This window comes from Lepisma saccharinum, chromosome 14, assembly GCF_977018435.1.
Source record: "Lepisma saccharinum chromosome 14, izLepSacc3.1, whole genome shotgun sequence".
In the NCBI taxonomy this organism is placed as follows: Eukaryota; Metazoa; Arthropoda; class Insecta; order Zygentoma; family Lepismatidae; genus Lepisma; species Lepisma saccharinum.
In genome coordinates this window covers 35,299,752-35,320,294 of record NC_139242.1, presented here as the reverse complement: position 1 = coordinate 35,320,294, position 20,543 = coordinate 35,299,752, and the positions used below count along the sequence as shown (strand labels likewise).

The 20,543-nt window shown below is 39.1% G+C and overlaps 1 protein-coding gene across 2 annotated transcripts in view; it reads left to right on the top strand.

The window, feature by feature from the left end:
- LOC145998786 (uncharacterized) overlaps nucleotides 1-20,543 on the top strand; it is a 169,994-nt gene that overhangs the window by 47,138 nt on the left and 102,313 nt on the right. Inside the window, exon 1 of one of the 2 annotated variants that reach the window (XM_083135377.1) lies at nucleotides 4,695-4,988. The exons of the other annotated variant lie outside the window; for it this stretch is intronic. The gene's annotated coding sequence lies outside the window, so the exon portion shown is untranslated. Of the gene's footprint in view, nucleotides 1-4,694; nucleotides 4,989-20,543 lie in introns of those variants that run through there. 2 annotated transcript variants of the gene reach the window in all.

Here is a 20,543-nt window from a genome sequence, read left to right as displayed (position 1 = left end):
CGTGTAAAAGACGCGTACACAAACATACAAACTTAACGCAACTGTTCTGCAAATCATAAATAATGTGGAATGATTTTACACTGCGAAAAACAGCTACACATCATTTGATTATTAATAATATTATGTTTGTTGCAAGCACACTGTTACTTGCATTACGTTGTTCACCAACTCTTGACAAGTGCCCCAGTTGTCCCGCACCCCCTCAATAAGGCCACTGCGTAAACGGCCCGCTAGTGAATCACTGGACTTAATATAAGGAGTTCAATAAACTCCAACTGCAAAGACAAGGAATGATGTATTTGACCTGTATGAGAAAGAACATGTAATTTTGTATTTGCCGAAGTGAAGGAACAAAACTCTATTTTAGGAATATGACGTCTAGAAGATACATATAGATGTCTTCCATTTTGCTGTTGACACTGAGTGAGCCTATACTGTGGACGCTACTCGTCGTTTTCTGGAACATTTTCGGAAATTTTGCCTTTTGTAGCTTTGACAAGAATCGCTAGCGGTTAGGTCAGGTGACCCCGGTGGCCAGGAGATACGGTCGAATCTTGAGAAGAGATGTACAGGTCAGACGCAAGAGTTCCATTCACACGCGCGCAGTGTGGATTGTAGCGTCGTCTTGTTGAAAGATATATGCAGGAAGACTAATATTAAAGTCGAGGCACCCTTTCAGCCGGCACGGGAACCGCCTTTATGGCAGTGACCCTCTGTTGCCGCGTTTACCTACGAAGGAAATTGCGGTCAAACAACCAATTAGGCCTACTGCTTGAGAAAGAATACGAAACACCCAGCACGGAAACAGGATTTTGTAAAATAACAGTTCTGCGTTGTGAATGGACACTGGTTGTGTATGGGTGACTCCACTATAGTAAATAAATTATAGCATAATCATAGATAGTATTAGTTCAATCTGCCTATGCTTGTTGACAAATATGAAATTTGGTTTAAATGAGCTGACAACGACTGGATCTAATGGAATCTTTTAGTTTCCCCTGACCACTAAATTAATTTGGTAATTTTGCTGAATTGTAGCTTTGTAAGTGTTGATTTTTCATCGGGATCTTTCTTTCGGACACCGGAAAATTCCAATTAATCAGAATATTTCCACTTCAATATGTTTGTTAATAGAAATTGCTGTGCAAACTAAATTAATAGTGGTGTTCGTACCAGGGTTGTTAAAGGTTCAGGAATTTTAAATGAATTCAATTCCGGTCCAGAATGGAAAATCAGCAAGCGTAAATGGGTTCTGGACCGTAAAGAACCTTTTCATATTTAAATCATGTCAATTCGGTGCAGGAACCTTTTTTCCGGATCAATTTAAATACGGTCCAGGAACCTTTTTTCCGGAAGAATTTCAATTCGGTCCAGGAACATTTTTTCCGGATCAATTTAAATACGGTCCAGGAACCTTTTTCCGGAAGAATTTGAATTCGGTCCAGGAACATTTTTTCCGGATCAATTTAAATACGGTCCAGGAACCTTTTTTACGGAAGAATTTCAATTCGGTCCAGGAACATTTTTTCAGAATCAATTTAAATACGGTCCAGGAACCTTTTTCCGGAAGAATTTCAATTCGGTCCAGGAACCTTTTTCCCCGCATCAATTTAAATACGGTCCAGGAACCTTTTTCCAATGTAACAATACGCAACTTGGACCGAATTTAAATTGTGCGAGTAAAAATTTCCGGTTCTGCAGCGGAACCCAATAGAACCCATTCGAATTTATGTATTCCTGGACCTTAAACAACCCTGGTTCGTACGTCAACTTCCAAATTTCGAGTCGGGAAGCAACGTGTCCCTCCCCTCCCCCTTCCCCGGTTAAATCGTTTGATCGCACACCGCCACTGTCGCAAGGGCATTTTCTGTTATCGCAGTCGAACTCAAACTTAGAGAAACGCCCAAACCTTTAAAATTCTTATTTGGAGGCTGGCGGGAAGGGATTTCCTTCCTCTTATATCGTTGGTGAACCCCGAACGAAAAGTAATCTTCTCAGGTGGTTTGCCAGCTTGAGCTCTAAATCACAAACTTCAGAAGAACCTCTCGGGTCCCGGTGGAGAGACACTGCTGTAGAGTTTCCACTTTGGTCAGTAGATGGCGAAGTCGATTTTTCAAATAAACACCTAACCGTGTAGGACAATGTTTCCAATATTTAACTGATATATTAAAAACCTTATTGTTAAAAGATTAGTTCACGACATTTAGTTCATTTTTTCTTCAAGTTTTTAAACTTCAGACTAGAGACCTTGGTATAAGGTTGAAACGTCATGCTTAAAGTATGTTGATTTGGCAATAAATTCTGCCTATACTGCCGAGCAAAATCGTAAACAGCGAAATCTTTTTGCGTTTCAGTTCTCAGTAGAGATACAATCATACCGTACTTTGTATTGCTCAATTCGTACTTCAAGCAGTTCTGCTGCATATGTGTACTCATTCATACTCGTATATTTTGAGTATTTTATCTTTCATTTCGAATATATCAACACTTTCAGTTCACTTTTAACTTTAGACAGCACACTATGAGTTGAAATATATTCAGCTCCCGACTCAAAGCACCTGATGTGTGGAGGATGATTATGTAAGGTGTGCTGCATCGAGACCTTTTTGCTCGATCGTCTAATAGTTCGCACGGATGACGCTACATGGCTTATGGAATGGACTGGACAGTTTCTTCGCTCGAGCGAATAACGCTCGAAGCCCAGTAGTTTCCGTGTACAAACGTAATTTGTTCGCAGTAGCGGGCCTTTAAATATGGATCGTGAGTGGAAGACGCAGTGAAATTGAAACTAAAGTGAAAATAGTCATCACCTCCATGTTAAAATGTAGCTTATTCTATCTTACCACTATATGGAAATGAATAGATGATTATGAGCTGAAACTACCAGAACGAATTTTTACACATATAGACTAAACTAATGTACGATTATTGTCCCATTGAAGTGATATTTGATATTCTATAGTATATTCGAGCGTGGGATATTCGATCGAGTATTTTCGAGCGAAAGTTGTCCAATGTAGTACACTAATGTGTACACTGTACACACTTACTATCGGATTAAAAATTATGGATACTCAAGTTTGGACTCCAACTAAATATTAACTAGTAGACCTGCGAAAAAACAAGTTACATCAAAATTTAGCTTATTTAATTCTCGTTAAGCTATTGTAGCCATTTTTTTTTTTTCGAGTATGCCATCGATATTTTTATTCAGCGAGTAAAGACGTGTGTTGAACGTGGCGACACCGCTCGCAGTGACAGCCCGCAGTTTCCAAAGACCTCGTTGTAGCAGGTGCGGTGTTGTCACATTTCAATTGTGTAAAAATCACACGAATGTAGAAAATGAAGCTGTTACGGGTAGCCGCAGCAAACCTAACGTGCCTAACCTACTCCCGTATGCATATAATAGGCGAAATAAACAAATGTTAACGTGCCTAACTTATTCACATGTTTATTTCTGCTGCTAGATGTACACACGAGTAGGTAGGCAGGCCAAGATTTGTTGCAGTTACAGATATCAATTACCAAGACCATGGTTTGCTTTCACTGTTGCCTACATTTCTGTAATAATGTGGTAGCACTGCAGCCAGTGGTGTAGTGCCAGGGAGCAGATGGGCGCCTTTTTGTATGTAACCACACATAGCCTATTTAGTTTTTAAATGTGCTTTATTTAACGTTAAATTGGTGTGTGTCAGTTCTGTTTAAACAGAATTATCATCACTGAGCAGGAAACAAAGAAATGTGCCAGGATGGAAAGGAACACAGCGTAATAAAAGAAAGAACTAAGGCATACAGTCATTTGTTTTCGCTGATGATGATAACAACAACAATAATAAACATTGTATTTACTACTTGTATTTTATGTCATGCAAGTTTGTAAAGTACCCCGGTATTATTTGCTACACTACTAACTGCAAGCCTGTTTTATGTCACAAATATCTATAGGCAACTTTGAAAGAAAACACATGAAGATTTACTTCGATGCTCTAGAAGGAATGCTTAGCATGTGTAATTTTCCAGAATTTGGAATATCGTGGCGGTTTTCCAAAAGGGAAGGAATTTTTTAAGAGAACTTCGCTGGCGCAGGCTAATTGCCAATACACAACACTACTCTGCTGAAAGGCAAGTCGCATGCATGTGATTTAAACGTACTGTACACATTGTGTCTTGCGTACGTAGTCCATAGAATCATCAAACAACGAAGAACGGAACAGGGAGTGCTGTCTGTATCTCGGTACTTACACATGTCTATAGCATCCACAGCAAAAAGGAGAGAAATAGACCAAGCTTCCTGTTGTCTACATAGGCCTATGACAAAAGGTCATAATGGCGAAAAGACACCGCAGATATTCAGGCGGGGAGCCAAAAATAGGCCGGTTCCTCTTGAGTCAATTTACTTGTGCCCTTCCAGTTAATGTCACACAGTAACAAGTAAAATTGTTATGTATTATACTGACGAAGATTGTAAACAATACTGTGATCACTGGCCGAAAGCATGGGTGGAGCTTTGCCACTTAAACTCATCAGAACTTGGCTCCCAAGCCATTGTCTGCCACTTCCCAAGCTACTCCCAGCGTGCTTTATAGGTTTGGTGACGTCACGCGATCCCATTGGCTGCGCGCGGAACCTGGTGGAGCTTATCGAGGCGAGTGGGGTGGCTCGGATCTTCTGCAGAGTTGAGTACAGAGGTGGACGTTGTGGCGTACGGAAGCGAAAGGCTTGTTGCTGGATTTAGTGATGTTTTGGATGCACTTGCGCTAGTTTTTTAGTGTTCTAGCGTAGCGGAAAGGAAAGCGGTAGTGTACGGGAGTGTGGTTTCGCATTTACAAACATCCTAGATCGTACGGAGAAGCGGTTAAATGATCTTGTTCGGGACTACGTTCGCGTACGAGAGTGTTCTTATGGCCGTGTTGAGGATAGATTTCTCCCAGGCGCAACGTCAGCAGTAGAGTACTGGGAAAACATTCTTCGCTTGTTCTGTAGAAGAGGTAAGTGCAGATTTTAGTATTTTCACTATGAAAACTATATGTAGTCAACGGTTGAAGGGCATTTAACCCTTCCTCTGCAACGTTTCTGGTACTATTGACGAGGCATCTTTTTCTGGAATGGTCCTAACGCGTTCTGTTCTTTTCTGAATGCCAACGGGAGCGTAACGTGTACGCATGCATGGCTCTGATTTCGCATGGTAAGTGGTTAGGTCTTCTTTTTCCTGGTAAGTATTGAGTGCAGGGCCAACCTGGACGCTTTGGGTCAGTTTTTGAGCTTAAAAGAAGCCCGTACGACGTTGCTTCGCGTAAACTTGGCAACACTGCCCATTACATTAACGAGAGGAGAGGGAGCACCGAAGGGGGGAGGGGAAGCCGTGCTCGTAAGGACATAAACAAGTCGAACTAATGGCATGTGTCTGCAGGGGAGAGGAATGTGGACTCTGTGCCGGTGTTTGTGCGTTTCTTTTCCGACAAACAAGACCTCGCGTTGCACAAAAAGGACGCGCTCTTCACTGCAGTGGTTTTCTCGAAGCGGTTGTGTGAATGGCAAGAAACCTGAAGTCGGGAGTTCTGAAATGCATCTCCGCGCGACGTTGCCAAATGGTTGACTCGTTGCGGATGACCTGGTACGGTGTAGTCATTTCTCCCTGGTTTTTGCCTTTTCGTGGTCGAACATCTGCCGCTCGCTGCATTGTTCACGTGGGGGTCTCTCCTCCCGGAAGGGAACGAATACTGTCGAAGAAAAGAATAGCGGCACGGCGTTTGAAAAAGAGCACGCATAAAGAAGAAGAAAAAAACGTGGCAGCTTATGAATATATATCGGTTTGCATTTACGCTACAAAATCTCTCCCCTTCGAGAAGACTTCGCACTCCAGGTAAAAGACTGGGTTCTCGACACGTCTCGTGGTGTTGCTTGGGGAGAACAAATATGCCTGGCTTGTTCTTATACATAAATTCCACATGGGTTGCAAATAAATTTTATCCTATTCGCGTCCTCTGGGGTAATTTGGTCTGGCGGAGCATACTGAGCTAAATAAGTGGCTTTAGTACCCTCTTTCTTGTGTGTTCTTTATCATGCCAAGTTCGTATCGGTCATGATTTTTGTACGACTAAAGTATTTGGTTCGCATCTTTCGTGGCTCAGCCAAATTACATTGTCAGTGTTACTGCGATAGCTGAACACAGTGATCTATCCACACACACCAAAATTTCCTCAACACATGGCCGTATATAAGGGAGGTTAAACCAACGTGTTCAAATCCCCTTTTGGTTTAGTAATCATTTTGCACTAATTGTATAATCAAATAACCATCATCTCAAAATTGGTCAAAACACTACATCGGTTGATAAGGTTTGGAAAGTTATTTTAAGCCCACTCTAACAATATTTTTATGGTTAAAAAGATGTATAATTATATTTACATCCAAATTGATTAAATAGAAAATTCTATTGGTTATAATTTAAAATTGTTTTTAATAATAAATAATTAGTAACAAATTATGTCAATTAAGAAACTGCCATGCTTCAACACTCCCTAAAATGTTCACGGTGCCTTGATTTATGGTTACCTTGGGGCTCTAAAATTACCCTTGCCCTCTCCCTGATGGGCAAATTCCTGGCTGAACAGTACTGAATGACTGGTAAATACTCTGAGATACATACCTTTAACATTCTAGAACGAAATTCATGCCTAGGAACAAGCAGTAGGTGATTTTGCATAGTGTCTGTCATCTCAACAGCAAAGGTATTGCAGAACCTATTGTGTTTCTTCAAAGTGCAGACAGGATCAGAAATCTGTCAACTGACACGAAGTGCTTAAAATGCACAGAAATGCATAAATGTCTACTTCTATCAGCTGATTTTCTGTGTGATACACTAAAAGTGCATTAACTGAACAGATCAGACACTAATCATTTCAAAGAATCCAAACTTAAAAGTTTGTGTGTGTCAATTGATGCATAAAAGTGGATCAACCTTGATTTGCTTCATTTGAGTTCCGTGCGTAGGTAAGTGTGAAGTGTCAATGACCATTTATGACCTGTGTTTACTTCCATAGACATTTAGTGAAACTGGATACACAGTATTTAATTACAGAAAATCGGCTCAACCTCACTAAACCATAACATGAACACACAAAAGGAGATGTCCATGTTACCCTCGTGACCATGAGAGATACTTTTTAAATTATATAATAAAATTGACTACTTGGATGCTATAAAAAAATCAGTATTTTTTTGTACGTGAGTACTTTGTCCAGGAATATTGCATCTTATTCGACAGACAGAATTTACTGCATGGTTCTTCAGAATAGAAGACATCTTCATACATAATATTTTATTTAATAAGCCTTCTTCAAGGCTGTAAACACACATGCATGTATGCATTTTTTGTATAAATTTCATGTAATGAATGGCTTCTTGAAACATGCACACAGACAGTTCTAAGTAGTGCTATCTTTCATGCTTCCGTTGCTGTTTTTACACCAAAACCATGAGCATAATTAGTTCAGGTTATTATTCTTAGGAGAAACGGTAGTGGTCTTTCACGACTTGAAAAATAAACTGTTCACCGAACACTGGCAACATCTTTTCGTCTTCCTTTTCTTCCGGATGTTATCGATTGCATAGTGTTTGGAGTGTGTCAACTTGAGGTTTGTAAACACGTGGCAACCACATGGGACAGCGTGACCGCTACGTTCTGTGAGGAAAACGTTCGCACTCAACAAGCACCCGTCGATGAGCAAGGTTTTCGCTTGAAGGTGTTTATATCGTAACGTGTTAATAATTTATTACGTGAACATGGATCGACTATTAATTGGGCAGGCCATCATGCTAAGGTTGAGTAGCGTATCACAGTTCATTGCTCTTGCACCCGGGCAAGACGTGATTTTCTCGACATTTTTGCACAAGTATGAAGTGTGATTCGAAGAGTTTTCCAACTTTTACTAGCGAGTACACAATTTGAAGAGTTTTTAAACCTAACAAGCAGGGAACGGGTTTTTATGTACCAAAACAGTGTTAGATTGTTAAGTTATTTTAATCAAAACAAGGAATTAAATGTGGACTTACAAGTATGAAAAATAGCAATTTTCATTAAGGAAGCTGCTCACATAGCTATATATTATGCGTTAGCGTACATGACATTAATTGTAATGTAAAATTCAAACACAAACATGCTGTACCGGTATTTTTTATCAAAACAATGAAATTACTAAAGGTAGCTACTTTGAAGTGTTGAAACGTGAGAGTTTTTCAACCAAACTCTGGTGCTTAACTCAGGAATTTAAACATTTATTAGCTAGTACCTACAATATTCAGCGGAATTACTTTTGTTTAGAAATTTGTGATAGTCTTACTGTGCCTCGAAACTAATACAAATAACTGTAAACATTGAATGTATTATGTGACGAGATTTCCTAATTCTCTAAGAGAAGTTCAAAACATGTATTTTTTTTTCAGAATTGTCAGTACCGGCATAGTTCTTCGAAACGAGCCACGTTTGTAATTGTACAGTAAAATAAATTATATCGCAGTTATCGAACTTTACCTATTTTGTAACCATGAACAGATTAGGCTTCCAGTGCAGAAGTTCGTCTCAGGGTTTAAACAATCATTATATGTAGGGACACAAATTTATGGTAAATAAAAACTGAGGAGAGCGGTAAATAAAATGTTAGATCATCGGTATATACCAGCGGTGGAAAAAAAATAGCACACACTTTTTCATTATGAGAGGAAACAACATACGAAAGAGCTATAATTTGATAAACTACTTCCTTTTTATATACTGTACACATACACAAGTACTTAGCTGTCCAACCAAAAAGAAAACATCAACACAAAACACTTCATTTCTAAATTGCATCTCAATTGATTTATTCATTGTATGTATTTAAAGGATACCCTTGCTGTTCAACAAATAAAATAATCACTACTGCACATACACAAACACATGTTGAAAATCACATGAAGATAAACAAAATTAATTCATGACTGAACACAAATGACACCATTGTTTCCCTTGATGTGCGGGAACAGACTAATCTTATCGCTGCTACAGCTAGCAAGTTCAATGAAACTGGAAGTTGAGTAGACATTCGGGGGAAGAAAGGAATGCAGTTTGACATGGAACGAAGTTTTCGAACTGAGATTATGTGCATGGGAAATCCCAATTTGCAGCGTCTTCCTGATGTGATCGAAGATAAAACGTCCTTCAGCTGCAAGTGGTAGGAAACTTTAGGCAAACGTTTTGTTACAAATGGACAGTTTGCGCGCACAACCGCGATTTCCGGTTTTTGCGTGTTTTCTACTTAATTTGATGATATTTCACGGTTATTTCGCGAAAAAGCGTTCATTTCGTAGAAAAGCACACGTTTCGCATTACTTCGCGAATAAAACTCATGCATATTTCATCTTTGGTGGTGTAGTTACGTGCAGAATGTTCAAAATTTCATCTTTTTATCACATTTCGCGATTTCGCGCATCGTGAAAATTCAATGTCCCTAATTATATGTAAATTCCATTGTGCCTATTTCGGCTGTTACTCGAGGACTTAGAAGAGTGACAGGTGGTGAATTGTGAAAAGTATATTTTCCCATGATAGATTAAGAGGACACAGGACGTTGAAAATTTGAGATTAACATTTGAGAATAGCAGAGCTTTTTCAGGGCAAATTAACAGACTTTTGACATTGTAGGAATTACCCATTTTTTTGTAAAGTTCAGAGACTTTTTCAATACAGAAAATTTTCTCAATATTGACAATAAATCATGACAGCAGAGCAATTGTTTTTATACACCACCCCTGTTATTATTTCAGGTGATGCTGATCACATCACCCCCACCTTCGGCCGTGATCGCGAAAGTGAGGGGTCCTAACTCTACACCCCCCCCCCATGTGTTCATGGCGTGGTGCAAAGCACAGGGGAGCACTTTTTAATTGTTTTGCTATAGCTCTATATTGATATGAGATTTTCAATTTTAGGATTTTATTATTTTCAGTATTACGAGTTAACACCTATAATATCCTTTTTAATTAATCTTAAGTGCCTCTTTGAACAAAAATTTCTAGTGCACTTTTCCTGGCTATTTGGGCACTTAGAAATATTTACTTTAGTTATCACTCGCAAAGGAAAAAACACACACGAAATAAGTCTCATGTAAAATAAAGTTTAGCACTTGAAAGACCAATCGGAATTACATTTGAGCGGATGTATAGATTTCGAGGATGTTAAATTGAGGAGAATATTTTCCTATAGCTCAAATTTGCGATTTAGGTCTAATAGCATTGTGAAAAAGATATCTGGCGTTATAATTTGTAACTTTACGTGCGTAGGCGGGGTTTTGGATGGGCAAGGGGCGAACATTTGGCTCTCAAAGTTAGGAAATTGTAGTAAATGGCGATTCAGAATGGAAATATGTTATTTCAAAAAAAAAAAAAAAAAAAAAAAAAATGTAAGTGTTCATTATAAAATTATCTTCAATGTAGATTGAATCTGTTTTGTATACAGATATCTCAATGGAAGTGCTGAACACGAAACGTTCGCTTCGTTATCAAACAGGAATGATTTTTTGAAATAAGTATAAAAAATGGCTGCCGGTAAGTTTGGATCTCACATTCGACTTCATATTTCCTGCGTTTGTATCCCAGTCAAACTTCACTTCTGGAATGCAGATATGCATAAAAAAAACTGATGCCTCGTATTTTAAATCTCATACAAAGCAAAGTGTAAATTAAGTAAAACAATTTTCACGCGTTTAGCGAATAAAATTTTTAGCTCCCGCGTTGCCAAACTGTTGGTGTTCTCGCTTTTGGTGCGAGAGGTCCCGGGTTCGATTCCCGCTGGGAACTACCAAAAATTCGGCATTGACCTAGCGTCGTGAGAACAATCGGGAAATTACTTTGAAAGAAGTAACGGACTCCGGTCACGAAAGCCAGAGAGAACAGTGGCGATGGGATCCGATGCGCTGACCGCTCGTCAACCAATGAAAAGCCGCTCTGGCAGGCCCTGGCCCTTCGAGGGCAGTTGCCTCATTAGCGAATAAAATTTCACTATTTCGAAACATTATTGAATAAAGGATTGCCATTTCAAGGCATCGTCGAAGAGAAAATTGGCGGTTGGTAAATAAAAGATCGCTATTCCAAGACGTTGGCGAAGAGGAATATGTTTTTTCCCACAAAAAAATCGTATTTCTAAATTAGCGAATCAACGATAGCAATTTCTACATGCTAACGAATAAACTATGGTTTTTTCAAAATGATAACCAATAACATTAGCGAATCAGGGACCTGTAGCTTTTGACCCACTCGTATTACATCGCCGAATTATTCCTGTAATGTGTTTAATTCCTATTTTACTTTGAAGTTTTACGGGAATCAGCAGTAAGGAAGAAAAGCCTATTTATGTCTACAGGTAAGTGTTAAAGAAAGCCTAACTCTGTATGCTTATGGCATGGGTGATTAATCACTGACTGTAATTGGAGGGCTATATTCAAACAACACGAACATGCAGAATTAACAGTAATTGTCATATTACAGTTGAAATAGAGAGAGAGAGAAGTTACATTTACCTATCCCAATACGACTCCTTACACTCGCATGCTGAGCAGCAGTTGACGGGTGGTGCACTGGTGAACACCTGAAACAGACTACCTCGGAATTCCGTGAACACTCTTCCCGATGATTACGTCACAATGCAAACAACTCGAATGTCTGGAGAGCACGATCGGGCACTGGAGTTTCTCTTTTCATTTTTCACTCAGGATCAACTTAGATATGTATAACTTATGTTGTTTAGCGACCAAATATTTTTCTGTGTTTACTTTCTGTGCACGCGGATTCGATTTGATTTTTGTTTCTTAGCGTCGCTTTTCTTCCGATTTTCGCCAATCGCGACGATGATGATGAGTGATGATATAATGAGATTAACGAAGGGACGCTCATAAAGAGTACCCTTGCCCAGGCTGGCGTCGTAGCGCCCAGTGCTAACCACTCCGTCACGGATGTCTGCTCTGCACGTCGGTTATTCTTTAACCACTGCAAGAACGAAATTAATCTAAAAAACCCGTTACTTCCTTGCTTTGTAACGTCTGTCGATGAGTATATTAGCGGTACCAGTTTTTAATGAAAGGTCTCACAACTTCAATATAGCAACTCCGTTGGGTGCTATGGTTTTCCACATGCATCGTATTTCTGCATAGCTGCCATACGAACAACCAATAGGATTGCTCAGAAACCGTGTGTGTGTGTGGGGGGGGGGGCATTGACTTCGTTCGTACAGTGAACAGAGAATAGTTCTGTTTTCTAGAAAACATCGTTTTTTGTTTGGCCATTTTTCTACCAGTGCTTAGAGATTTATGGAAGGCTCGTAACTTTTTTGTTTTGTAACACAAGGTTAATTCGGACTGAATTACATACTTCGTATATATAACTGCAATAAGTTTTAATTAGTTCACCCAAGCCTTGGTGCTTGTTAACAAATATTCAATGTCGATTGTTATTTTTCAGACGTGAAAAAGCATATACTTTACAGCGACTACAATGCAAGGATTGGATTCATGGATTCATAATTGGGCTCGAAACTGTTTCTCAGCTGTTGAACCCCTTAAAAGTTTTGTAGGTGCGCCTGTGCTTGACGTATCCAACTTTTCCTTCATGGTACAACCCCTTTCAAAGCCCACCGATACCCAACTCATTTGCATTTTTTCAGCGTTCACATATTTTTCAACCCAAATCAGAAATATTTCTGCGTTATAGTGTGGCGTTCCCAAGAAAGGTTGGCGGGGATTACAACTCCCCCCCCCCCTTCTAAAACCCTTTGGCCCAGAGTTCCTACAAAAAAGAACGCCAAATGCAGGAAAATATGGCAAAATTATGGCTGACTACAAAAAAATATATACCTACATACCCTTCCCCCTTAAAAATTCTGAGCACGCCACTGCCTGCGACATTATTTGTGTAATTGTAATTATCTACCAGCACTCGGCTCTTTTGCAACGTACTTATGGCCACACAAAAAGAAGTGGTTTTCACAGTGCTCTAGGAAGTGCGAAAAATGTAAGTGAACCTAACTCACGAAATGCAAATTGTTGTTAGCCATACAGCTACCAAGAACGCATGTTCAGTCTCTCTGCAAGATGTGTTATGTGGAAACAATTTCAAAAGAGAAGCGAGTCTGCAGTTGGTTCCTGTTGCAAGTTCACGATAAAATGTAGTTATAGTACACTGGAGTTTTATGGAAACCGTTGCAAAATCGCAATCATTCGCATTGCTATCATTTTGCCGAGAACAACGAATTTTACGCTGTTGGCGCATCTCATTATAATTTTAAGCAATCTCAGATAAACTGCTCATCACTATCATGCGTTACCCAGAACGCCAAGTCGCAGGTTTTTTGCGCATCACATTATAATTGATTTTTTAAGTATTCAGACATAAGACTATAATACAGTGTATAGCGTTTAGCATTCCGAGATAAGACTAATGTCGTGTACAGTGCATTGTTAATCCAGAACGACAAATTTCAAATTTTTTCGTGTCTCTCACTGCACACACATACCAACAAACAATATTCAGAAATAAACCGAATACTGTTTACGAGACGTATTTTATTGAAAATAAAAAAAAAATGTTCAAAAAATCATACCATAGAGTGAGACACGATTTCTCTTGACACACTGAATATTGCATATCCTAAGATTATATTTAGGCCACACAATATATCCTGGGGAAAAATTACCATATCATATCGTAAATGATGATATCTTGCTGACGATATATCGCGATATCAAATTTCCGATTTCGTCCATCCCTATTTACAAATATATGTGCAAAATGCCGTGTCAAAAAAGTAGATAAAAAATATTAAAAAAATATGAAATCGATAGTCATCCCTTTCACGAAGGATATCACCGGTGGGTCAGGGATCGGAGTCCTTCTCAAAAACACTAATTTGGTAATTAAACTTTCTTTTGTCATGTGATATTTAGGAGTATTCTAAAAGTAACTGTACTCCAAAAAATACTCATCACCTTGCGTCACTGGTGACAGTATCTTTCACTTCCATTCGGTACTGAAGTGCTTGGGTCAGACAAAACTAAAATTGCAAAGAATTATAACAGTACCATTTTCAGCGGAATCATTTAACCAGAAGAAATATACATGACAGCCATTTTTGGTACAACAACGAAACTGGAGTTATATGTTTAGTTTGATCTACTGGCCAGAATCAATACTAACTTGGCCGTCTCCCTTATTTTGTCACTAAACTTGCCCAGTTCACGCATACGTACTTCCGTCGATGGCCGCGACAAACGCAGACGGACTGTACACTATATTTTCACTATCAATCGTCCTATGGTAAGGGAATAGAATGTCAGGGGCAGTAGCATAACTAACACGCCCTGCGCCCCCCCCCCCGCAAGTTTCAGTTGTGCTCCTCTACTAGTTTTAAAAAAACCTTTCCTTTCTAAGCGCTTACCTTTATATACAAATATGAAAATACATGCATGTAATTTGAATCAATGTAAAAACGGGTTTAAGTTTAATACAAAAAAACTGTAGAAAATTATACAGGGGGTCATTTCAATGGCGCCCACGGATTACAAACGTATAGAGGATATCAAAACAAACAGTTTTTTTTTATCCGTAACATTTTTATCGTTGGTGCGTCATTTCGGCGCTACAGTCCTTCAAAAAAGCCCGTTTTGCAGCCTGCATGCTGGCAACCCAACATCGTATCTGCGACGTAATTTTTTGCGGTGAGACATTGCGCGGCAGTGTTGTAAGGGACACACAAATTTGTGAAAAATGACAAACTATCAACCACATTATGTGCCGTAAAACGTAGCGAGGAACGCGTCTAGTGAACCAACCGTAAGTGAACCAATGATACGAAAAATGGTAGGAAAACAACGTGTTTAAAAATGAAGTGGTAATATCGGATTTCGTCTCTTAGCCTACATGTCATATTATCAAATCTTGTTGCAAGGTTGAAAGTCAGCGTTGCCAGCGCATTTCTTGCCTAGCCCTTCGATCACTTGAACTACATTACGCGTAACATTTTCTGGTTGCAGTTGTAGGAGCATAAAAATATAATATTTTTGGTTGAAAATGTATTTTAACACCGAAAGGAAAACTTTTGTGAACTATTGATCTTTCTTAATTTATCATTCTTACTGCGACCCCCAGCCCACAGCGGGGGGTGTTATTTACGCCACTGGTCAGAGGCATAGTAAGAGTCCTAATAATGCATGTTGTATAATAAGTGAAATGAAACACTCACCCAACACAGTATCAGGTACAGTACGTTATGTTGAATTCATATTCATTGCACTGAGAGGGGACGTCCACCAAGTCGTTTAGTCATTTATCTTAAATAACATAAAAGTCAATTACTATTTGTAAATGAATGAACCAACGGTTGCGTCCTAATTGCAAACAGTCCTAATTGCGAACAGCACCTGAATCGTCCTAATTACGAACACATGAAACTGAGAAATATTTCCACGTCCTAATTGCGAACACACAGAACTGAAAACCTGTTTTAAAAAAACAGCTAAGGGTAAGACACGAGAATTCTGGTCTTTGCCAGCACCGAAGGAAGAGAGACTTTGAAGACCCAAACACGTTTTTTTTTATGGATGGAACGTTCAAAAGCTGTGCTACCCAGTTTTCTGATATAATACCATACGTGCAGACTTGGGATGTACAAATTTAGAAGCAAATGTTGTACCTCTTGCGTTTCCACCAGACCAGAAAAAATACACTTACTTACGATTGTTTCGATTAATGTTGAGGGAAATACCAGAGTGGAGGCCTGAAACGGTGAACATTGACTTCGAGGCTGCTGCTATTTCTGCTTTAAAAGAGGTTTTTACCACGATTAACATTCGCGGTTATTTTTCCATTTTACACAATGTCTTTGGAGGAGAGTTCAAGAAATTGGCATGACAACATCTTACAAAGAAGATGAAGAAATAAGGAGGAGCATCCGTATGTGTGCGTCTTTATCTTTTCTAAAGCTAGCAGATCATGAAGAAAGATGGCTTCATATTTACGACCAAGCTCCTCGTAATGAAAACCTCGTTAAGTTCTTCGACTATTTTGTGGACCGGTGGCTCAAATACCCCTTACTGCCAAGCGATATGTGGAACTGTTTCAACAGGACCCACAAGTCACCGAGTCTCTTTTAAAATGAGTTAAAAGGTCTCAGGAAGTGTGAGAGAAAGTTGTAGGTCACAAGGCAGAAAAATGTGTTCGCAATTAGGACGCACCCATTCCAGTATATTCTTGTTCAGGCAGGAAGTGTTCGCAATTAGGACGACACCGAACCAACACCACGCCAATTGGAATATCTTGGAATTCAAACTTCTACCCACTCAACATAGCCTAAAGCCTGGAAAATGCCTACTGTTGGCCTTTCCCCCAGCGGCGGCGCCAGGATTAATCATCTAGGGGTGCTGAGGGGGTGCGATGCTGAAAATAAAGAAAACATGAGTCGTGCATGCAACCTGTCAAAACTGGGGAGGGGGAGGCTTACCCTCCCCCTGGACGTCCATGATGATAGCTATGTATTAAGTCTTATGCTCCAAGAAAGTGGTCGTACAGTGTAAACCCGCAGATTTTTTCCACAGAGGGGCAAGAAAGGGTTTTCTTTTTTCGGAGAGGTAAACGAGGCATATTACCCCGATAATAGTGATGCTCTCTAATAAAACACCATTTGAATTGTAATTATTGTGTTCCTGCATTCCCATTATAATAATTAATGTAAATTACTGTGACTGAAATCAAATTACACATGAGAAATATGTAGTTTTACGTTGACATTCGTTTTCTAAAAGAAAGGTGTTGCCTTTACAGCCCCTATATTATTATGCTTTCTCCTAGAAATTTAGTGTAGAGAAATCTTATCGTCGTTATTAAACGATATTTTGCTCTTAAGGAAAGTAAAGCATTTTCAGTCTGATAAAAGTTCAAAGGAACTAGTAGGGGAAAGTTGAAGTACTATCCCCCTTCGTGGGTCATACCTATCGGTACAATAAAATAGCGAGATGAAATGAGGTCCTCTTACCCAACTGAACTTTCATCAACACCCCCCCCCCCTTTCCCTAATCAGACTGTGCGCACGCCCTATGGTACATAGTAAGTACATAATATGTACCTTCCGTCTGCCACTTCAGGACAAAACGCGAAGTGCACTGCAAGTTCCCCTTCGTTAAAATCCCTTGTGCCGCACTATCCCACGCCCCAACAACGAGCTTATTTGTGAAAACTGGGCCTCTTCCTAACAGCTTTTGAAAAATCCTGAAATAGTTCGTTTACCAAACATGTTACGAGGAATAAACACATACAACATATTAACAACACGTTACAATTTGCATTAAATAATTTCCCGAGCACGACTTGGTGATATATTGAAAGCAGCTGCATTTTTTGCTCCAGTGTGAGGAAGAACAAGTAGGTGGAAAATAAAGCCGTTTATCAACAATGCAAAAAAGAAAAAGAAAAGAACATAACTCATATTAAGCAATAAGCAATTATCGAAAATCACAAACAGACCGCTTGGAGAAACAAAGGAAGAAAATATTCATAACAACAATGCTAACGAAAGACTGCCCCAGTTCTATAATAAACTACCCACAAACATAGACATTTTTGTCCCTGAAAGTATTTTCCGATCTTCCCTAAATATGAATATGTAAATCTTTGTTTGTTTCCTTGTTTATGTCTTATGTTTATATTTAACTTTTCTTGTTTTCACCTAAAACTATCTTGACTTGTTCTTTGGTAGAGTTTTCAGTGTAAAATGTCCTTAAAAGTGCTGTATCTGAAACTTGGAATAAATATATAAATAAATAAAAAAAAACGGCCGCTGATTTTTAGAGAGGCTTCCGCCAGTACAGGAAAATATGTATAGGCCCTATCGTATCGGAATCTCTTTCAGTACTTGCATGTTACATACAATAATAACGGTCTTACTTCAGTACCTAACATTCGGCGCTCAATGTGACAAGCCATGATATGACACTCTAAAGATTAGTGTTTTCAGTTGAACGTAGGGGGTGCTGAAGGGAGCGCACCCCTGGCGCCGCCCCTGCTTTTCCCCCAATCACAAGTATCTGGAAACTACTTGTTAGTTCGCTCGATAGTAAGATTTGAGAAACAGATCTGTTTCTTTGAAATTCGGAATATATCTCTCTCAATATGATTAATCGATTGATTGATTTGTTTAATTTACTTCGCTTTTCTCCTACTTTTTGGGTAATTGCGAAGATGAGGTTGAGTGGTGGTATGATGAAATTCATGAAGTGACACTCGCATATAACACCCATGCCACGATTCAAACCCAAGGACCTCTTTCGTCGTAGCGCACTGTGATTACCACTCCACCTCTCACGTCGGCATGTTATAAATCGAAAACTTATTCTGGGTTCAATTTTTATTTCTGTCCTAGTAACTGTTACGCTACTGTTTGCAACCCTGAACCACCTTGATTACAAGGCGGTGACGTTATCGGGAAGGCCCTGATATAGGATATTTCTATTGATGGAAATGCATTTAGTGGTTTGGTTCAAGCATTATTTTAACGTTAACTCACAGCCATTAATCATTTCAAAGAATTACTAAAATATTTACAATTTTGTAAATTTAGATGCGCCTAAAATTTCCTGTAAGAATTCACTACAGCCTTGGGTGTAGAATGCTTTTTGTGTTTGCACATATAAAGTAAATCAACGACTTCCTTGTGTTCCAGTAGAAATGCTAAGTAAATTAATTTTCTAGAATGGTAAATCTCAGACACAACTCTAATCCCCAGCTCATCCTTCAAGAGAATTGAGTAAGAATGTACAGTCGTGAAAAGAAATACTTCCCCTGTAAGAGTACTCGTATTAAGGCTCTATGAGGGACGAACTTTTTTCCATGACTGTACATACAGAACCCAAAATATGCAAATTGACACAAAGTGACTCCAGTTACACATACAAGTGCCGATGCACTTTCGGTGTATCAAAATACATACAAAAATGCATAAAAGGGAACTTTTACCAGCTGTTGTTGCGTATGATGCACTAAAAATGCATCAATTGAGAATATTAGACACGATCATTTCCAACGAACCAAAATGACACGTTTTACCGTTTCAGTTGATGCACACCAAAAAATGCATCACTCTTGATTTCATGCATTTTGAGTCCTGTGTGTGGTAAGGTGTATTTACGCAGCGGCAGAAAAATGTGAAAGAACGATCTAAGACAGCTCGCAGATAAGACTGTGCAAATGAAACTCGAGTAAACACCCTGTCGCTCACTCTCATTTGCCAACTCTAACAGAACGAATGGTTTCTTTTGCATTTTACATCGACAGCCTTGAAAATGATCGCTGCAACCTTCGTACCGAGTGTTGCTCAAATCACGTGGTTAAATGTTTTACGGCCAATGAATTACTCTTTATCTGGCGTTTGGTATCTGCTGCTGTTGCTCAGTTTCACGAGGCGTTGATAGCAGACTGATTTACAAGCGACTTCGCTTCTGGCGCCAGAGAAGCTGACTGATATCGCTCACATGTCGGACAGAGAACTGAAGATGGTATTGGGTAGTGGCGCCAAATTTTATTGCTTGTAGGGGCCCGTGTCCACCCAATGATTGGTCGCGTTATTGTTCTTGTCATATATTTGTTATCGTCAATCGTGGATTGCTCATTGAAATCAGTAAATAACAGTTTGTTTAAGTAAGTGAGGAGAGCCACCTAATGTTTTTCAATGGCGTCCCTGGTGTCGAGCGTTTGTATGGAGACTTCATTTCTGTAGTCATGGTTGGCATGTTTGAAACAAAAGTGTTTAAAACAACTTGTTTGAACGATTTTTTAGGCATGTCTAAAACACGTTTTGATACTTGACATTTGATTGTCTTTGGTTATTTGCGTGTTTTATAACTTGGCCGTTTCATTCAATGCATGTCATTTTGTTTACTGTCAACAGAAATCTGTCCAGTGGCTGAAAATGTATATCCAGTTAACAAAGAAACATACCGTAATCAATACCCATGAGCCACGTTTAAAAATACCTGGCTACATGTTTTTTACAAGTGTTTAAAACATTTTAAAAATTAAATAGATGAAACTGTTTTGTTTCCCATTTAACATATTGCACGTCCACGAATTTTGGTTTGTTTGGAATTTGTGGTGTCCGATCTTAAACGATGTATTTTTAATACATCTATGTATCCTTTTATGTATTTGTGTGTATTTTGATTCACAAAAGTGCATCATTAGTAGTTCATGCATTTTAATGCGTTGCTGCGGAGTCAACATATTTGTGTCATGTGGCACATTTTGGATTCTGTGTGTATGATAATACGCTACTGTTCGAAAGAGCTGCAATGAATGTGGCCAAGCTTTAAAAGAATAAAAAAAACGAATTTGTCCGAACCTCTGAAAGCCGCCCAAGCAATTATCCAATCTTATTACATTTTTCATACGTTGTTGTTTTGCGTTCCTTTCGTATTTGCGGTTAGTCAAAAATCGATCTCCTAACAAAGCCGCCTGTCAGAAAATGCCAT